The 18972-nt window shown below is 42.3% G+C and overlaps 2 pseudogenes; both read right to left on the bottom strand.

The window, feature by feature from the left end:
* Positions 1–3509: 3509 nt before the first annotated feature.
* LOC139011595 (ATP synthase F(0) complex subunit C2, mitochondrial pseudogene) lies at positions 3510–3919 on the bottom strand (annotated as a pseudogene).
* Positions 3920–9625: 5706 nt separating this feature from the next.
* Positions 9626–11915, bottom strand: LOC139010088 (52 kDa repressor of the inhibitor of the protein kinase pseudogene; annotated as a pseudogene).
* Positions 11916–18972: the final 7057 nt, after the last annotated feature.

Below are 18972 nucleotides of genomic sequence, written 5' to 3'. Positions count from 1 at the left end.
TTTATGATACAGTAGTTGCCCTTACCCATGGTTTCACTTGCTCTGGTTTCAGTTACCCACTCTCAATTGTGGTCTAGAAATATTACATGGAAAACTCCAGAGGTAGTAAGTTTTAAATTGCGTGGCATTCGGAGTTATGGTGAAATCTCGCGATATCACCCCTCGGTCCCGTGTCTTCGCGCTGTAGCCGTGCCGCTCATTAGAGGCTTAGTCGCCATTTTGGTTGTCAGATCCACGGTCAAGGTATCGCTGTGCTTGTGTTCACGTAACCCTGATTTTTAGTTTATCGTTGCCTCAAAGCTCAAATATAGTGATGTTGGCAACTTAGGTACGCCAGAGAGCAGCCGTAAAGTACTTTCTTTAAGTGAAAAGGTAAAGTTCTCGACTAAAGGAAAGAAAAAAATCCCGTAACCTGAGGTTGCTGATCTACGGTAAGAACGACTCTTATATTCGTGAACCTGAAGAAGGAAAACGAAATTGTGCTAGTTCTGCTGTCGTCCCTCAAACGGCAAACAGTAGGACCGCAGTGCTTAATAAGTGCGTGGTTATGGAAAAGGCATTAAATGTGGGGGTGGGAAACATGACATCATCATGGCTCGAGGATCCTGATTATCGTCAGAAGGTCAGTAGTCGCCTAGCGCTTCGTCCCAACCTCCGTCATTCACCTCGTCCCACGTCACTCATCTCGTGCGGTCGGCCTGGAGTCATCGTCCGTGGAGGGTGAGTACTGTATAATTAGGTATTTTGAGAGGAGAGAGAGCAAGCGCGTTCCCTTAAGTTTTATTATAGTATATATTGTTACAATTGTCCTAACTTATTACGAGTTGTTAATCTCTAACTGTGCCTCATTTATAAGGTAAGCTTTATCATCATCATGTATGTTTAGGGAAAAAACACAGGGTATGGATAGAGGGTTTTGTCCTGTTCGTGGTTTCGGGCCTCCACGGGGTGGGGTCTCGGAACGTGTCCCTCGCAGACAGGGAGGGATGAGTGAAGAATTGTTCCACACCTTCAAACAGCTGTACCTCATCAAGTATGTGCAACCCCAAACCTGCAAAACATTGTTTAATCTTTGATGTAGAGGGCAGTTTGATATCTAGTAGCCTGTCCTGTCCTTTATGAAAATCAGTTATTGGGGTAATAATACCTATAGGAGACGTTTCCTTTTTTTTTAAAAAACAACAACAACAAAACTGGAAGGTTTTACTTATAATTAATAAGAGGACAGTATTAAGAGGAAAGCTTTTCTTGATGAAGTCTATATTTTACAAATACTACCTTGGCTTTTTAAAAGTTTTATAAAGCAAGGAAAATGAATGAGGAAATACTTCTTATGGTCCAGGCGGTCGCCAACCTTTCAGGCCTCAGGGGCCTCTAGACTGGAATACCTGTCACCGCCTCCCCCCGCCCCCCCCCAACTCCCCTTCCAAAGTGCATATGTTTGAAATATAGTGGAATATTAACATTATTTTAATCTTCTAACTTTGGAAATTAGCTGTTCCCAGGTAGAAGTGTGCTAATTTTGCCATGCCATGTAAGAAATAAAAAATCATTCCAAAGCAATGAGTTTTTTAAAACATTTTTTTAAAATTGTTAAGATAAACTAAGTTAAATGTTATTTCTTTTTCTGATGGACTTGGCAGAATAAATTGTCTATGTAGGAAGCAGGCAGTCAGCATGAGATTTGTTAGTACCTATTATATATCTCAAGGCACTGTTCTTCATAGATAAACACAATGAGATTTTTTCTACCCTCACAGAGCTTATACTGTATTCAAGGAAGGGAAACAAGAAAGAAAAAAACCTAATAAGGTAATTTTCAAAGAATGAGAAGAACTATGAAAATATGATAGGAAGTGAATGGGGTGACAGGAGTAGTAGGGTGGTGATTCACAATGGCATGAGATAAGTAGGAGGACCTGAATGATAAGAGACATCATTCAGAATATTATGGAGAAGATTATTGGGAGTAGAGCTAGGAGCAAGTGCAAGACCTGAAGGCAGGAACAAGGTAGGCAGATGCAGGGACTAGTGGGAGGTAATTGGTGCCTGGTGGGAGTTGAGCATGGAGAGGATGGTAGAGCCCAGGGGGTAGGTAGGATTTTGCAGGTCACAGTAAGTAACCTAGTGAATTCTAAATGAAATGGGGGCAACCAGTAGGGGAATAACTAATTTTTTAACAGACTTAGTGAGATATAATTTACATACTATATGATTAACCCACTTGCATTTCAATAGTTTTTAGTATATTTACAGAGTTCAGCAACTATCACTATGATCTAATTTTAGAACCTGATTTTTTTTTTTTTTTTTTTTGAAGATCACTCTGGTTCTTTTGTGGAGAATGGATTTAGAGGGGCAAAAGTAGAAAGGACAGGAACAGTTAGGAGGCTATTGATTTTATCGAGGTGAGAGGTTTTCGAAGTGAAATTTTCATTTTTTCATTGCATCATTTCCCAACTACCTGTTGAGCCCCTGTAATGTGCCAGACACTTTGTGAGGTGCCAGGTGTTGATCCCTGCCCTATAGAGCATGCAGCTGTGGGACTGTGCATGACAAACTCAGCCCTCTGCGCCTCACCACTTGGTAAGAGTTTTAATTTGAAGAATAGAAAATTCAACACGTCAAAGTCAACATATAAAGAGTCTTTCTCACCCCACCTTCACCCAAAGTGAACAAGCCCTCTGATTCCAGCTAACCCTCCTGTCCAGTGGCTGGAGGCAGGATGAAGTGTCCAGTGTGAGCATGCATGGATGACAGCATGGGGAAGAGCTCTAGATTTGTGCACTCAGGAAGACACATCAAATGCCTCTTTCTTTTCTCTTCTGGGGGGCGGCGTGTGCTGCAGTGAGAACATCCCCGTCTAGCTATTTCTTATATGGGCAGCTGAAAACACTTATGGAATGAATATTTTGCATTTGTGTTCTCTCAATATATTGCCACTCCTCCCCCAATATTTAATGGGCCTGCAATGTATGCCCTAGGTTTGTGGAAACATCCTGTCAGATGTTTCTTCAACTCCCAGTCTATTGAACTCATTCCTCCAGCATTCTGGGGGCTCATCTCATGCAAACGGATTTAAAGGTGCTGCGTTATAGTTGGATCTTTCAGAACATGCACTGCTATAATGTTTGTGAAATAGTTGAAGCAAAAACAAAAAATAAGCGGAATTTATACTGAGGGCTAAATAATGAAGGGGCACTCAAGAACTTGTGCAGATACTACTAAATTTTAAGAGGAAATATGTTTACAGTCCATATTCTGTAAACATTCTTTTATCTGATTAGTTGTTAGACTTAATGATTTAAAAGATCTGTAATAGCTATGCTTGATTCTTTTTATTTATATTTTTTAATTTTTTTCTTATTAATACAGTATTTATTTGTCTTCCTTCTGTCAAACCCCGAGCCAACCACTTTCCCCAGGCTTCCTAGGGAGGTATAGGAAAAGGAACATACAGGGCAGACAAGACATGGGAAAAAGAACTATGGGAGGAGGAGACAGTTCCTTCACATGGCGAAGAGGATGAGAAAGGCCACCATCAGGCAAAAGAGCCGCATGGCCTCTGAGAGGGCAAAGCCCAGAATGGCTAGGAGAAGAGCTGTTGCTTCAGAGAAGGATTCCTGGCATAACCTATGATGAGGCTCCCAAGCACAGTCCCAATTCCAGCCCCAGAGCCTGCCACTCCTACTGTGGCAGCCCCAGCCCCAATGAACTTGGCTGCGGTGTCAGTGTCCCTTGAAATGGCACTGGTTTGGAAGCTGCGGCTAGAAATAAGCGAGGTCAGGGAACGTGGGGCTGCCAAGCTGCTGAGGCTCTCATCTGTCAGTGTCTTTGGTCCTTTCAGCATTGACCGGCTCAGCTGAGAGGTGCTCCTGACCAAGGAGAGGGTGGAGACAAAGTTGGTGCAGGCATACATTTTCAGGGGATGAGGGGAACTGCTCCCAGTGCAGAGAAGACAGAGAGGGGCCAATTCTTTTTATTTTTAAAGGCTATTTCTATTAGTTAGGAAAGACAAATAACTTTTAAGAACCACAATCTCACCGCCTAGAGGTTAACATTCTGATGTACTTCCTGTCAGGCATTTGTGCATGTCCATGTGTACTGATGAAATATATGTACAAGAGTGGCTAGATCTCAGTGGCTCTTTGTGCTTGAATTGGCCCATATGGTTATTTTTAGATATAGTTGAAAGCTTCTGGAAGCAGAGACCAAATTTCTATTTTGTATTCCAGGTCCAAAGTAAACTTCTGAACTTGGTATAGATCTGACAGATGTGAATTTAATGAATTTATAAACAAGCCATAAAACATGCACTGATTTAATGTCTTTATTTTTAACACTTGCTTCATTAAACGCTTCCAACTGTAATGAGATTCATGACAGCGGAGTCTGAAGCATATATTTGACTGCACCACTTGGGAGTAGCAGGGCAGGGTGTGGCCTTTATGGACATGGACTTGGGAGTTGGCAGACCTGGGCTAGATATTCAGTTCCACAACTGTGGCTGTAAGGTTAGAAATTTAACCCCTATGTTGGTGTTCTATTCCTGCATAACAGATTCCCACAAATTTAATGGCTTAAAGCAATACATGTTTATTATCACATGGTTTCTATGGTAAGAGTCTGAACATGGCTTAGTTGGAGCCTCTGGTGAGGGTCTCCCAAGGCTGTTGGTCAGACTGGGTTTCATCTGGAAGCTTGATTGGGGAAGAATTTGCTTCTAAACTCATTTAGGTTGTTGGCAGAATTCCTTTCCTTAAGGCTGTATGATTGTATGAAGACCTCCTACTTTTTGGTGGCTGTCAGCTGTCCTCGGATTTTTAGAAGCTTTTCACAATTCCATTCACTGAGCTGCTCTAGTATGGATGCTTACCTCCTCAAACGGGCAGGCGAGTCTCCTACTCCACGTAGCTAAAGCAGACTGTCTTATATAACAGGAAGCAAACGTGGAAGTGACATCCCATCACATTTGCCTTATTCCATTAGAAGCAAGTGACAGGTCCTTCCCACAGTCAGGGGAGGGGATTACACAAAGGTGAGCACCAGGAGGTAGAATTACTGAGATTTCTTTTATGATCTCTCTGCCCCAATTCCTGAGCCTAATCTGTAAAGCTGGTATAACAATGAAATAATATATATCAAATGTTTGCATGGTGCCTTCATAAATGTCAGTGACGATGATGGTGATGCTCATTGGTGATAACCAATGGATATCCTGATAAATGCTTATAATTCTAAATTGTGGAGACCCTTGTAAGAACTCATTGGAATATAAAGAAGTTTAAGTTTTGAACTTGAGTCTCTCAAAGGATAGTATCAAGTCAGTTATCTATGTGATATGGAAGAAAGGCAATGTCATTGATTTTCTAAGGCAGGACATAATTCATGAGTAATAGCTAACTACTTTGAAATGAATTGCAAGAGATTTTCTTTGATTGTTTTGCTTAGGCACATTCTTCCACATTACAGAGATACTTTAATGTACTCAGCTCTTTCCCTATTGGTGGACATTTAATTTTTACCAATAATAACAATTAGCAACAATAAGCTTCCTTCTATCGATATTAAGTGTACTTGTATGTTTCTGTAGGAAAAAGTTATTCAGCCATTTATTGAGGTCATAGGTATCAGACATTGTGTTAAGTGCCGAGTGAACAAGACAGATATGGTCTATTTCTTTATGGAGCTTACAGCTAAAGATTAAGCAAATTCAAGATTAAAGGCATTAAACAAATAATGCCTTTATTTGTGAGGGGTGCATTATAGGAGGGCCTAATATAGTAAGGAAGAGGGTGAGGTGAAGTCAGATCCAAGGACAGGAAGATAGCAGAGTTTTGGGGTAGGCCTCTCTCAAAAAGGATTAAAATGTTATAATTGAGGGAAAGTCATTCCCTCCAAAGCTTACAGAGATGTTGCCTGTCCCTCACAGGGCATGAGAGAATGGACTTTAGTTTTAGAAATACGATTGATTGGAAAATATTTTCATTTTCTGAACTTTTTGATCAGGGCCAGTCTCTCCTTTTCCAACCCCCAAACTGTCTTTCCCACCTCCACTGACAGCAACTGCATGAAAGTGTCTTTTTATTTTTAAATACATTTTCAAAATATTTAGAGAAGCCAAAAGAAAGGTATTTAGCGAAAAACACCCTAAGATATACCCATTGCTAGTACCTTGGTATATATTAGTGCTGCCCAACAGAAAGATAAGGTGAAGCATAAATGTGAGCCACACATGTAATTTAAAAATTTCTAGTGCCCACATTAAAAAAGGTTAAAAGAAATGGGAAAATTAATTTTAATAGTTCTTTAACTTAATATATGCAAAATACCATTTCAACATATAACTGACATATATTTTAATGGGACATTTTACATTCTTTCATACTGTCTTTGAAACCCAGTTTGTATTAGCACCTCTCACCACATTTCAAGTGCTCAGTAGCCACATGTGCTAGTTCTTATAGTATTGAACAGTGCAAAGGTGTGTGTGTGTGTGTGTGTGTGTGTGTGTATGTGTATGTATGTATTATTAACCTTTATTCAAAATTTGGTTCTTAAAAAATATTTTTTTTAATTTTAGAGACAGAAGAAGGGAGGGGAAGAGAGAGAAACATTGATATGAGAGTGGAACATCAATCAGCTGCCTTGCCTCCTGCACACTCCTTATTGGGGATCGAGTTGCAACCTGGGCATGTGCCCTGACTGGGAATCAAACCTTTTGGTGCACAGGACGATACCCAAACAACTGAGCCACACTGACCAGGGCTCAAAATTTGTTTCTAATGTACCAAAGGAGGGAGTAGCCACATTTTCTATGTGGATGAGACAGAAAGTAAAAGGAAAGGTTGAGGCTTAAAAACTGTCAGCTGCCACTCATCAAAAAAAGAGTCTCAGTCTCTTAATCTCATATATGTATGTGTGTGTGTGTGTGTGTTCTTCCAGGTAAGGAAAGATATTCAGAACTACACATAAATAATATTGTAACATATTAAAAAAATAGTATTGTAATAATTATATATGATGTCAGATGGGTACTAGATTTATCGAGGTGATCACTTCCGAAGGTATATAAATGTCTAGTCACTCTGTTGTACACCTGAAACTAATATAATATTATATGTTGATTGTAATAGAAAAAACTAAAAAAAATTTAAGTGGGGTGGGGAGGTAAACTGGCAGGCACTGAAAGCCTAAGAGTTAGCAAGAGAAGGCTATGTGTATATAGTAAAGAGGGCCAGTTTGGGGACAGACATACAGCAGCTCCTCCCCCTAGCACATGTGACCCAATTATGGCCCCTAAAATAGAAGTTGGCACTTGCTGTTCCTTTTCCTGGAATGTTCTCCCTCATGTCTTTCAGCTGTCTGCCCACTCTTACCTCATCTTCCTCACGTGAGGTCTTCCCTGCGCATGCCATCTGAATGAGAGGCTCCCCTCCCCGAGAATCTCTCTTCCCTTCCTCTGCCTCATGTTTCTTCAGAGCAGCCCCCACTGACAGCATTTGTCATTTTGTGTGTAGTTGATGTCACCCCATGAAACTGGGTGCTCAATAGGGCAGAGCTTCAGGTTTGTTTTGTTCACTGCTTTGGCCCCAGCACTTAGAGAAGAGGCAGGTGCACAGTAGGTTCTCAGGAAGTGGTTGTTGAATGAATGCCTTATGGATGAAGAGAAGGAAAGGGAGGAGGAGGGTAGCTGGGAAAGAGGAGCGAGAAGGCCCCACCATTAGTGGGAATAAGTGTTTGCATAAAAGACAAAGTGGGAATAAGTGTTTGCATAAAAGACAAAGTCATACTTTTCTTTCTTAAGAAAGCAATTTGGTTTTCAAGTGCCTGGAGTAACATTAGGCTAAGGACTTCTGGAATGCTTGGGATTTGTTGTAATGAATAGATGGAAATTATATCCAATTAGCATTAATTTTTATGTGTAAGCGAGTACAGCCAAATTGTATAAAAGCAGTTCTCTTGAATAATTTAAATGTTCTCTCTACCCCGCAAAGCGTTTAGCATACTCTTCCCTCAAAGATTCTATTAATGGGAACTAAAATCAAAAGGTTTAAATGCAAAATAAAGGTGGTTTTTTTTTTCGTTATGCAGGCACATAAGTGAATACCTCAGAACTGGACAGACCCAAGTATCAGATACCAAGGACTTAACTTAAAATTTAGGGATTTTTAAAAGAAGAATATAGAAATAAGGGAAAGGCTTCTTTATGGTAGAATTCAAATTAATGAGCATAGAAAGAATGATGAAAATAAAAAAAACCACCATTATGCAAAATGTTTCAGGCAAGTATCATCAATATTTGTGATAAAACATGTATAAGAGTATGATGATGAAGAGGATATGAACATAGTCTTAAAGTATCTCTCCAACAAGATATAATAGTTCTTTTTTAAAAACAAAATTCATATTTTATTTACACTGAAATAAACTTTATATAACTAGAGGCCCAGTGCATGAAATTCATGCACTGGGGGTTCCCTCAGCCCGGCCTATGCCCTCTCACAGTCCAGGAGCCCCCATGGGGAGCGGGCCTAAGCTGTCAGTCGTACATCCTTAGCGCTGCCACGGAGGCAGGAGGGGCTCCCGCCACTGTCACTGCACTGTGCTTGCCAGCCATGAGCCCAGCTCCTGGCTGAGTGGTTCTCCCCTTGTGGGAGTGCACTGACCACCAGGGGGCAGCTTCTGTGTTGAGCGTCTGCCCCCAGGTGGTCAGTGCGCATCATAGCAACCGGTTCCGCTGTTCAGTCGATTTGCATATTACCCTTTTATTCTATAGGATTGGCTTTCTTCACCAAAAATAATGGCAATATTTTCTGTATTATTCCTAGATAACCACAAAACGTATTTTTGTAGGTTTTCCAAGTTTTGCTTATAAATCAAGATGAGGCAGTAGATATAGTCATGGAAAAAGACAGAATAAACAGACAAACCAGTTGTCATTATCTGTTGTCTCTGACCCTGTCTTGAACCATGAAGGAGAAGTGTTTGACATATACCTGCTAAAAAGCTTCTGAAGATATAGGTTCAAAAATAAAGGAATACAAAGAGCAACATCCAGATGTGGAACAACAATGATAGGTTCTTCCATTCAATCTTTAACTGCAACTTGTTCCTTTAAGATCTTTGAATAAAGACAAAATTGACACTGAAATCCTTGTTTGGCAAACTCACATGTTTCTTTCACTGTCTGGTAATTCCCTTAACTGCCCATTACAGATTTTTCACAGCATACTCAATACTCCTGCTAGTCAAATGTTAGTCATGAGCTTCATGGTAAGATTTTATAATATGTATTCCTTCCTCCCACACCTCCTCAAAATTTATTTCTACAAAGAACTGATAACTCAGTCCATGACAACTGGATCCAGTAATAATAAATGTTATGTCTAAAATGACTTTTCTAAAACAATTGCAAAGTGCCATTAGCAGAGATCACACAGAAATGTGACATGGCACTTTCAATGCTGTTTTCTAGAAGAACAGTTAGTTCTCCAAAGCATGAAAGTTCAATTGGGCGCCATTTAAACAGGCAGATTATCAATGGCTAATCTACTCAGCATATTCAGTGGTTCAGTGGTTTACATATACCTTATAAGTTTTCTATAAGATGTTTTCAAATTTCTCACAGATTTTTTTCAATATCAAATAGAAAACCTATTTTAAAAGTCTCCCATGTATTTTTGATGGTTTCTGAATTATCTGTAGAAGTTCTAACTTAGTTGTATAGAGTTTGATATATGTGTCCACCATTGAATCCAAATCATGTTTTATATCAACATTTCTGTTAAGCAAAGCTAAGTTACTTGACCTTTGGCCTGTCAAAGTATTCCTCAGGTATGCTTTGAGATGATTCACCCATTTTCATAATGTTCCTTCTCAACCTTCATCATAGGAGGAATACATAGGACTTTCAGCAATGCATAAACATTGGCAAAAAACTTGATGTCTGGCAGGTTGGGGGCTTCATAAATGGTGGGTGGAAGCGCTCTGTCTTACCCTCTGTGTTTTTCCACTTGATTCTCCAACAATGAAGCTCAGCTGATAGTGTACCAGGATAAGGTGGGTTGCTTCTGTAAATGTCAGCATGGTGCTCCTCTGATATATTGAATTTGAGCTGTACCATGACAGAGGGTACCAGAGATCAGCATTGAAGAGCTCTGAGATGCTGTTCTGAGAACCTGTCTTTAAGTTCCTGAATGATGTGCTTCTTTAGAGTAACCCTCAGAGGTCAGCTGAGATTCCAGGTTCCTTTGCTGAGCTCTGCAAAATTTCCCCAGGGAGCTTCATCTGAATATCAAGTTTGGTTGCCAAATTAGTGGCTTCCTCAAACTAAAATTCATGATAAACTTCAATGTTTTGCATCACTTCATTTAGTGAATGCAGCACTGCAGTCAAGGTACTGGCTGCAAAGAAGACATCAGAAGTCTGCCCCTGGAGATTTTCCCCAAAGGCTCTTATAAAAGATAGAACATTTTTAAGAATGACAATGATAACAATGTCATCAAAATCAGTTACTGCACTATAGAGTACAAATTCTCAGCCTGCTATACAGTTATTCCATCTTATAGTTGTGTCACTATTTATATCATCTAAACATAAAACAAGTGCTTGTAGGAGGCCCACTAAAATTTCAAAAGCACCATGCCTGCCTGTCCACCAAGAATGGCAAATTTCCTTCAGTTCTTGACCCCTTTCTTCATTGTTTTGAAAGAGGACAGAAATTACATTGTAAAGCTCTAAAAGCAGTTTGTGGTGATTGATGGAAAAAAGAACCAACTTCCTGAATTGTTCCTAATTCAACAGATACTCCCATGATAGACACCAGTTTTGCCAACCACATATTTAAGGCACAGGAAGGGGCGAGTGTGTAGACAGCTTGGGGATATTTCTCTAAAAATCAAGAAGCAACAACTCTCATGTTAGAAGAAAATCCACTGGACACAATGTAAACCTGGCCACAATAATACTCCATGTATAATCCTCTCTTCTCAGTCATCATGGTTTGAAATTTCATAGTTAAAATTTCGGCATCAGCATCTTAAGGCAGGAAGTCCACAAATTCCTCTCTCAGGTTATGAGATTCGTCAGCAAACCTCACCATAGTGGGCAGGTGCTCTGTCCTTGTAATAAAAATAAGTGAGTCTCTCACTTGCCTGAGGGTTTCCTCCCGAATGCAGCTGTCACAGATCTCTAGCATCTATTTCTGTCATGTTTTTTAACAGAACAGTGCGTTGACTGCTGTTGTCTCAAAGCACTTTCTCAGAATCTCAGTGCTTGAAATTTATCAGGAGTAAAGAAACCTCGGATTTCATCAGCTTCATGTCCATCCAGACATGTTTTGTTTTCCCCATAAGAATCAAAATTTCAAATAAAGATCTTAAGTATTCTTTTTTCCTTCTCTTCAAGAATTAAAGGTAAAATGTCCTCATCCTCTTCTTCACCACCTTCTTCTGCATTGGGGTTCTGAGCATTGCTGTTGTTAATCTCTGTATGTTTTTAGTTGCTGCCCAGAAGTTTTGTCAGTTTTTTTCCATTTCAGTATCCTGATTTCATTCAGTTCTTTTATTCGTTTTCTGTGTCTACTATGTAGATTGTACAAGTGACTGGTAAGATCAAATATCGTTGGTATTGCATTGTCTCCAAGAACTGTCCTATAAGGATTAGTTGTACAGATCATAGAGGTCTCAAAGTGTTTGGCACATAATCGATAATGTTTATGTACTTGATTAGGTGTTTTATTTTCTAAGTCTGCTCTCCTACAATTTTTCACCCACTTGTGGGATCTCTCTGGCTGAATTCTGGGGGAATCTGAAGCAGGCCAAGTCCCATTTGGTGCTCATGGAGTTGGGGGCAGTGCAGAAGTTCAGATTGGTCCTCTCCCATGGGCTGCCCAGTGTTCTCCCTGCCTCCATTAGAGCGAGAAAGGGGAAGGGAGCCAGGTCGGCCAGCCGCCTCAGCAGGGTTGGTGTGTCAAGATAGATCAGTTCCAAAGGGAAAAATAGTAGCTTTACGGTGGGGAAACATGTGGATACCGCCTGAACTAAGTGATCCAAGTTAATACCATCAGTCTTGGGACACAGAATCTACAAACCTCCCGATATGATTCACTGAGGAGGGCACAATATCACTTGTGTGGGACTTTTGCTAAAAATGCAGAACCCGAATTTAATCATGAGGAAACATCAGACAAACCCAAATTGAAGGACATTTCACAAAAGAACTGATTGCTGCTCTTCAAAAAATGTCAAGATAAAAACAAAATGTCAAGATAATGAATGATTAAGGAAGACCAAGGACCTGTCTTAGATTGGAGGGATGTTTCCTGGGACATGAAACCAAAAGCAATATTGGATCCTGAATTGGCCAAAAACCAAAAACACACACACAAAAGCATTGGTGGAACCATTGGCAAAATTTGAATAAGGTCTATGGATTAGTTAATGTTATTGTACCAATGTTAATTTCCTGGTTCAGATAATTGCACTATGATGATGGATGATTTTTACATTAGGAAGCTGGGTAATAGTTAAAAGGGAACTTTGTGTACTACTTAGGAACTTTGTGTTGGCTATAGGAAACTAACACATTAGTTAACATTTATTGAGAATTTACAACATGTAAGGCCCTATGTTGAGCTCTCCACATGCATTATCTCATTTCATCTTCACTTCAATCTTTTGCAATAGGTACTGTTAGTGCTTCCAATTTATAGCTGAGAGAATTGATGCACAGAATGGGTAAGTAACTTGCCCTAGGTCACACAGCTAGTAAATGGAAGAGTGAGTTATTTCCTCTGCAGTCTGTCACTGGCATATTTCTGTACATCTCACTATACATCTTTTCCTGGCTTCCAATACCATATGTTTCTTATGGGATGTGAAATGGCTACCTTCGATTAATTTCTCTCTATACCTCATATATAAATTCCAGGGATGAAAAATAGTCAAGTACAATGTGACTATCACATCCTGTTTCCTTACCACCCATGACTTCACAACCCACCCCAGCCTGGTGATATCAAATGTCTGTTTATTTAGAAGCACCAAATGTCTTAATCCTCTCAAGATAGGAGTGCTAGTCATCCAAGGAGAGATTCCATTTTGAAAGTGAGCAAGTAATTTAAGTGAAAATTTGGGATTAAACTTGGGCATCTGAATCATGGGAGACTTCATTCTGGGGCAGTGGAGCTGCGTAAGAAAAGGAGGGAACAAATGTTTTCTCCATTTTATAGCAAATAATCTGAGAGATAATTACCCCCTGGGCTTCATTTCCTTGCCTTCTTGAGTCATTCCTTCATTCAATTAACCTTTATTGAGCACCTCTGGGCTTCTTGGTGCCAGGCTCAGCCAGTTTGACTTGAACAAGAAGACAGTCCGTCCCAGTTTTTAGTCTCGCATTCAGGGTTTGTCCCCAGACAAAAAGGTGGAGGGAATCCCAATTCTTAACCTCTCTTCTCATAGGCATTGTTCTGAGTGAAGGTAATTTTCTTGTATATACTAGTCATCACCAGCTCCTTATCTCCAGCCCAAATTTCACTCATGGGTTCTAGAGCCATACATCCAATCTCCATTGGCTGTTTCATATGTATGTCCACAGATACAAAGTGGAACTCGTTAACTTTATTTTTCTCTCATCTTTGTTTTTCTCCATTTAAGCTTGCTCCTCCTCTCTTAGTGAATGGTACCACCAGTGATCAAGTTGATCAAGTCAGAACCCTCTAAGTTCCATGTAAGTAGGGACCATGTCCATTTTTGCTGAGGTAATATCCTGTGTCTAGCTCAGTCCTTGGACCATGTACTATGAAAGGTGCTAATAAAGATGTGTTGAATGAATGAATGAATGAAAATGAATAGGCTTCATCCTTGATTCTTCTCTCTCTTACCACTCATGTTCATTCAGTAAGTCGTGTGTCAATTTTCCAGTCCAAACTGTCATAATCTTTCATCTGTACCATTACTGTGCCCTTTACCTGATCAACTTGCCACTTCTCAGTCAGTTCTCCATATAGCAGCTTGAGTGATCTGGTAAAAACAGAAATCTGACCTCATTACTTCTCTCCTTAAAACCCTTCCATGGCTTCCAGTTGCCATGATAATGAAGCCCAAAGCTTGACATTTGAGGACCCACCTGATTTAGTTCCTACTTATCTCTCCGTCCTTATTTTCTTTCTCTTTTCCTTCTCCTTCCCCCACACTGCTTCAGCTGAAAGGAGCTTTTTACTGCTTCCAAACATGTCTTTCTCTCTTCCAGATTTGTGCTAATGTTATTGCCCTTACCTGGTAATTCCTCCTAATTCTTAAAGTCACAGCATGGATATAGTTTCATTTGGGATCCTGTTTTGGTTTCTATTGCTGCTGTAACAAATTACCATATATTTAGCTGTTTACAGCCATGTCCATTTATGATCTTGCAGCACTGAAGGTCAGAGGTCCAGGTGGGCTTGGCTGGATTCTCTGCTTAGTATCTCTTGGGGGCAGGGCTGCATTCCTTTCTGGAGGCTCTGGGGATTAATCTGCTTCCAGATTCATTCAGGTTATTGGCAGAATTCAGTTCCTCATGTTTATAGGATTGAGGTCCTCATTTCCTTGATATATGACTCCTCCAATATGCAAGTCAGCAATGGCATGTCAAATCCTTCTCATGCTTCAAAATCTCTGACTTCTTCTCCACTGCCTTTCTTGGACTTTTAAGGGCTTATGTGATTACACGCATTCTACCAGCATAAGCCAGGATTATCTCATATTCACCGGTTCTTAGTATTAGGGCATGGGCATCTTTGGGGGCCATTATTTTGCCTACCATAGGTGCCCACCTTCAAATCTAGGTTCTTTGTCACTCCCTTGTGCTTCTGTGGCAGGCACTGTTAGTGGCCTAACCAACAACAATGATTTCCCACTGCTGTCAGAACCTCCCTCAGACTTTAGAGGATGAAAATACTAGATTCTTGCATTCCCAGCCTCCCTTACAGGTAGAGCTGGAGGACTCTGGGAAAGGTTGTCTTCCCTGGTTAAAAAAATTTTACCGAACTGCTTTTCTAATCCCCACACATAGTGATATAAGGGCATGATATTGGGAGCTACAGTAGCAACCTTGAAGGGAATCCTATATAATAAATAGCTAATATGCTAATTAGACTGAACAGCAGAATGACCGTCTGGATGACCTTACGAACAACTGTCAGACGACCTTTTAGATGAAGCCAGGGCTGTGAGGGGCCCAGGCAGCCGTGGCTGTGAGTGCTGAGCCCCTTGCACAAATTTTATGCATCGGGCATCTAGTCCTATATAATAAAAGCCTAATATGCAAATTGTCCCCTCAACCAGGAGTTCTACTGGTAGTTCGACTGCTTGCTATGACATGCACTGACCACCAGAGGGTGGCGCAGAACATGGCCAGCTTCAGCGACTTGGTGCTGGCAGCAGGTGGCAGTGGAGGCACTGCCAGCCCCAGTGGGCCCCCGAAGAGAGCGGGACTGCGGCCGGATGGTGGAGCATGTGAGTGGGCGGTGCCAGGCCAAGGCTGATTCGAGCAGGGGCTCGATCGCCCTGCCAATTGCCCCACAGACCGTGACCAGTGGCTGGCAGGCCCTGGTCGCTGATCAGGGCTGAGCCCTGGGCTGGGACGGGGAACTGGGGATGGGTGGTAGTAACCAATCTCCTGTGGCGCCTGGGTGGGGGGCTGTGATCTCTAGCAGGCTACCTGGGGGCAGGAGTGAGAGGGACGGAGGTGTGGTGAGAATGCGGGGTGTCTGCTGAGCTTGCTCCCACTCTCCCTGCTACCCTTCCCCAGGATGCCAGGGTTTGTGCACTCAGTTGCTGGGCGCCCGTAAGAAGCCTGCCTCTCAACTTCGGCCTCTTCCCGGTAAGTTGGGCTGCAGCCACCGGGACCGTAGCGGCCAGTCATGCTCCTTGTGGATTCACACAGGAGCTGGTCTGCGAGGCCGGCCAGGAGAGAGAGCGCTACTCTCCCAGCTTCCGTGCATTGCTGCTGGGTGGCCCAGAGGCCCATGCTGTGCCCTGGCCTGTGGTGTCTGGCTGCGCGTACCTCCTCTCCGCATGAAGACTCAGGTACCATTACTCAGGCGGAGGGGGGGTGCACGGGGGCCTAAGGGCCCAGGTGCTGCCCAGAACCCAGAGGTCAGCTGGGACCTGCCCTTCCATGCCAGACGCTCCCACTTCCATTGCCGGCCAGGCCTAGGGACTGCACCTGTGCACAAATTTCATGCACCAGCCCTCTAGTATGTATATAATGAAAAACCACACACTGAGGCTGGTAGAAAAGAAAGCTGAGAAGTGTCTGAGTTCTTGATGACATCATTCTTGATTACCTCCTGCCACACTTTACCTCCAGACCTCTGGTTAGGTTCTTTATTGTACCTTATTGTTCAACCACTTTTTAGTAGGGTCTTCCTTACTTGCAGCCTGAAGCATCCTATTTGATAACTCTGTAGAGCTCTTTTCCTCACCTGTGCTAATACTTACCACATTGTACTATTATTGTCTGTGGCCTTGTCTTCAGCCCTCTTGAAGTGTAAGACTTTGACTTGCAGACAACCTGCCTACCTTATTCATGTACTCTCTCTTGCATTTATGTGCCTGGCACAGTAAACAATTATTTGCTGAATGAGTGAATAAATGTGTGAATGAATGAATGAAAGTTCTCCTCTCCTTCAATTTCCTCTACTCCAAGCACCTACTACTCTCACTATGACCAGGGCTTCCCTGTATGGCTGGGCAGGTTGTGTCCTGCACAAAGGAACCTGGTCAAGGGAGCAAGTGGGAACAGATATCTAGCCTGCTCTTCACTCAGTAAGAGTATCCTGGGGGGGAGCTGTGTCTATCCAGAGAAAGGAACACCTTTTTTTTTTTTTTTTTTCTTATTGGCATTAAGGTTCTCTGGGAATAGTAGCAGCACTATGACCGTCCAAATTCTGACTCTAATGTCTGATAGGGGACATTCCCTTGCCCTTTCTTTTCTACCCTCACATGGAATGGAGCTAGGTCCTCTTTAGATTCTGAATACAGTATGACTGGGCAACTGTTTGTGAAAGCTCCTAGGTTATCATGAGCTGCCCCTCTCTGGTGACAGGCTGATCATGTTAATCCCAGTCTTTTATGAATTATGGTACTGTATCAAGAATGGCCATAGTGGGAGTCAGGATTCAGTTCCAGGTTTAACTGTGAGCCCTGGCATTAGCCCAGCTCTGGATGCTTGGGCTAGGCAACAGACTTCTCTGACCTTCCATTTCCTTGTCTATAAAACTAGAGGTTCTTAAATTGTGCTCTGCAGAATTTAGGGGTGTTGAGGTGGCCCCAGGGCTCTCAGAGGTGACTAGGGTAGCGGGACTGAGTGGTGGGAGGCTTCAGCCAGAGCAACTCTACTTTTGTCTGTTTTACATATAGGATTTTATAAAAATTAATTTTTAATTATGCAGGAAATACACTAATATATTCTTCTTGTAAGAAATTAGAAATTTGGCCTCTATCCTCCCCAGTCCCTGTGTATGTTTGGAATTCCTTTAAGATTTCCATTTGGGCTCTAGCCAATTTGCTCAGTGGTTAGAGCGTTGGCCCGTAGACTGAAGCGTCATGGGTTCAATTCTGGTCAAGGGCACATACCTCGGTTGCAGGTTTTATCCCTGGCCCTGGTCAGGGCACGTGTGGGAGGCAACCAATTGATGTGTCTCTCTCAAATCAATGTTTCTCTCTCTGGCTCTCCACTTCCTTCCCCACCCCCCCCTCAAATAAATAAATAAATAAATAAGTGGAAAAAAATATCCCAGGTGAGGAGAAATAAACAAAAAAAGATTTCCATTTGAACAAAGGGATCCTGGCACAAACAAGTTGGGGACCACTGGTCTGGTTAGCCTGTAAGGACCCCCAAAGCACAAAAAAGAGATTTCAGAGAAAGGGGACAGCAATGGCTGGAGAATGTCCTATAGGGTTAAGCAGAAACCCATGCCATGGTTTGCTGAAATAGAGCATTGCCCTGGGTGTGGAGATTTGGGGTACTGTCACTGCTGTGTGTTTACAGTGTAGCTAGGAGAGGGATGGCGGGTAGGAGAACACAGATTTCTGAGTTATAACTGGAAGGCTTTGTATATGTCCCCAAACAGCCTCATCTTCAAGGGGAGGGAGGATGAAGTGGGATTGCCTCTCCTTTTTGGTTTGACTTGAGAAAAAACAGCAACTGCAATTAGCATTTGCAGTGCACTTGCTAGGTGCTGGGTACTGTACTGTGAGCCTCTTTAAACCCTCCCATTCCTAGGAGGTGATGGCACTGTTTGCCTGCTTGTTTTAGAAGTGAGGAAACTGAGGCATAAAAAAATTAAGGAATTTCCTTAAGGGCCTGTAGCTGGTAAGTGGGGAGGAGGGTTTTTGAGCCAGGTCTCCTTGCTGCAGGCCTGGTATATCCCTGTGTTCTGGACTCCTCACAGGCATTGCTTGCTGCCATTTGAGCTCCAGTCCACCTATATAGATGGTAGGTGTGGGAAGGAGGAAGCTGACTGAACACTGTGGTTTGTCTAAAATTTGTCCCCCAACTTTCCCTCTCCTCCGAACCCCAGGGCTACTGGCAGAATGCTCAGTTTTCTGGAACCCTCATGCTCAGGTTAGCAATGGTCCTTTTGCAAACAGGCAGGGAAGATGCCAGGTGGGCTGCGAGAAGGACAGGAGAAAGACTGTGCTCCTCTGAAAGGAGACGAAGGTGAGGGAGCAGAGCAGCTGCATTGCCCTGCAGCCCATCACACACTGGCATCCACGAGGAGGGTTGGGAGACTGCAGCGGTGGCAGGCTGCCAGGACACCCCGTGCCTTCCTCCCTCCCTCCGGAACCCAGGCCTGTGTGAAGGTAAATGCAAATCAGCTCCTCCGAGCATGCTTTCTGCAGAGGGAGGGTCGTCACTCTGTGAGCCTGATTCCCTCCCCTCCTGTCTGCCAGAATGCTGATTTTATTTTTGCATTTTATGAGC

This window comes from Myotis yumanensis, unplaced genomic scaffold (assembly GCF_028538775.1).
Source record: "Myotis yumanensis isolate MYYU_CA2020_CCGP unplaced genomic scaffold, mMyoYum1.0.hap1 SCAF_5, whole genome shotgun sequence".
Lineage (NCBI taxonomy): Eukaryota > Metazoa > Chordata > Mammalia > Chiroptera > Vespertilionidae > Myotis > Myotis yumanensis.
The sequence above is the reverse complement of the archived record's forward strand: the minus strand, read 5'-3'. Positions and strand labels throughout refer to the sequence as shown.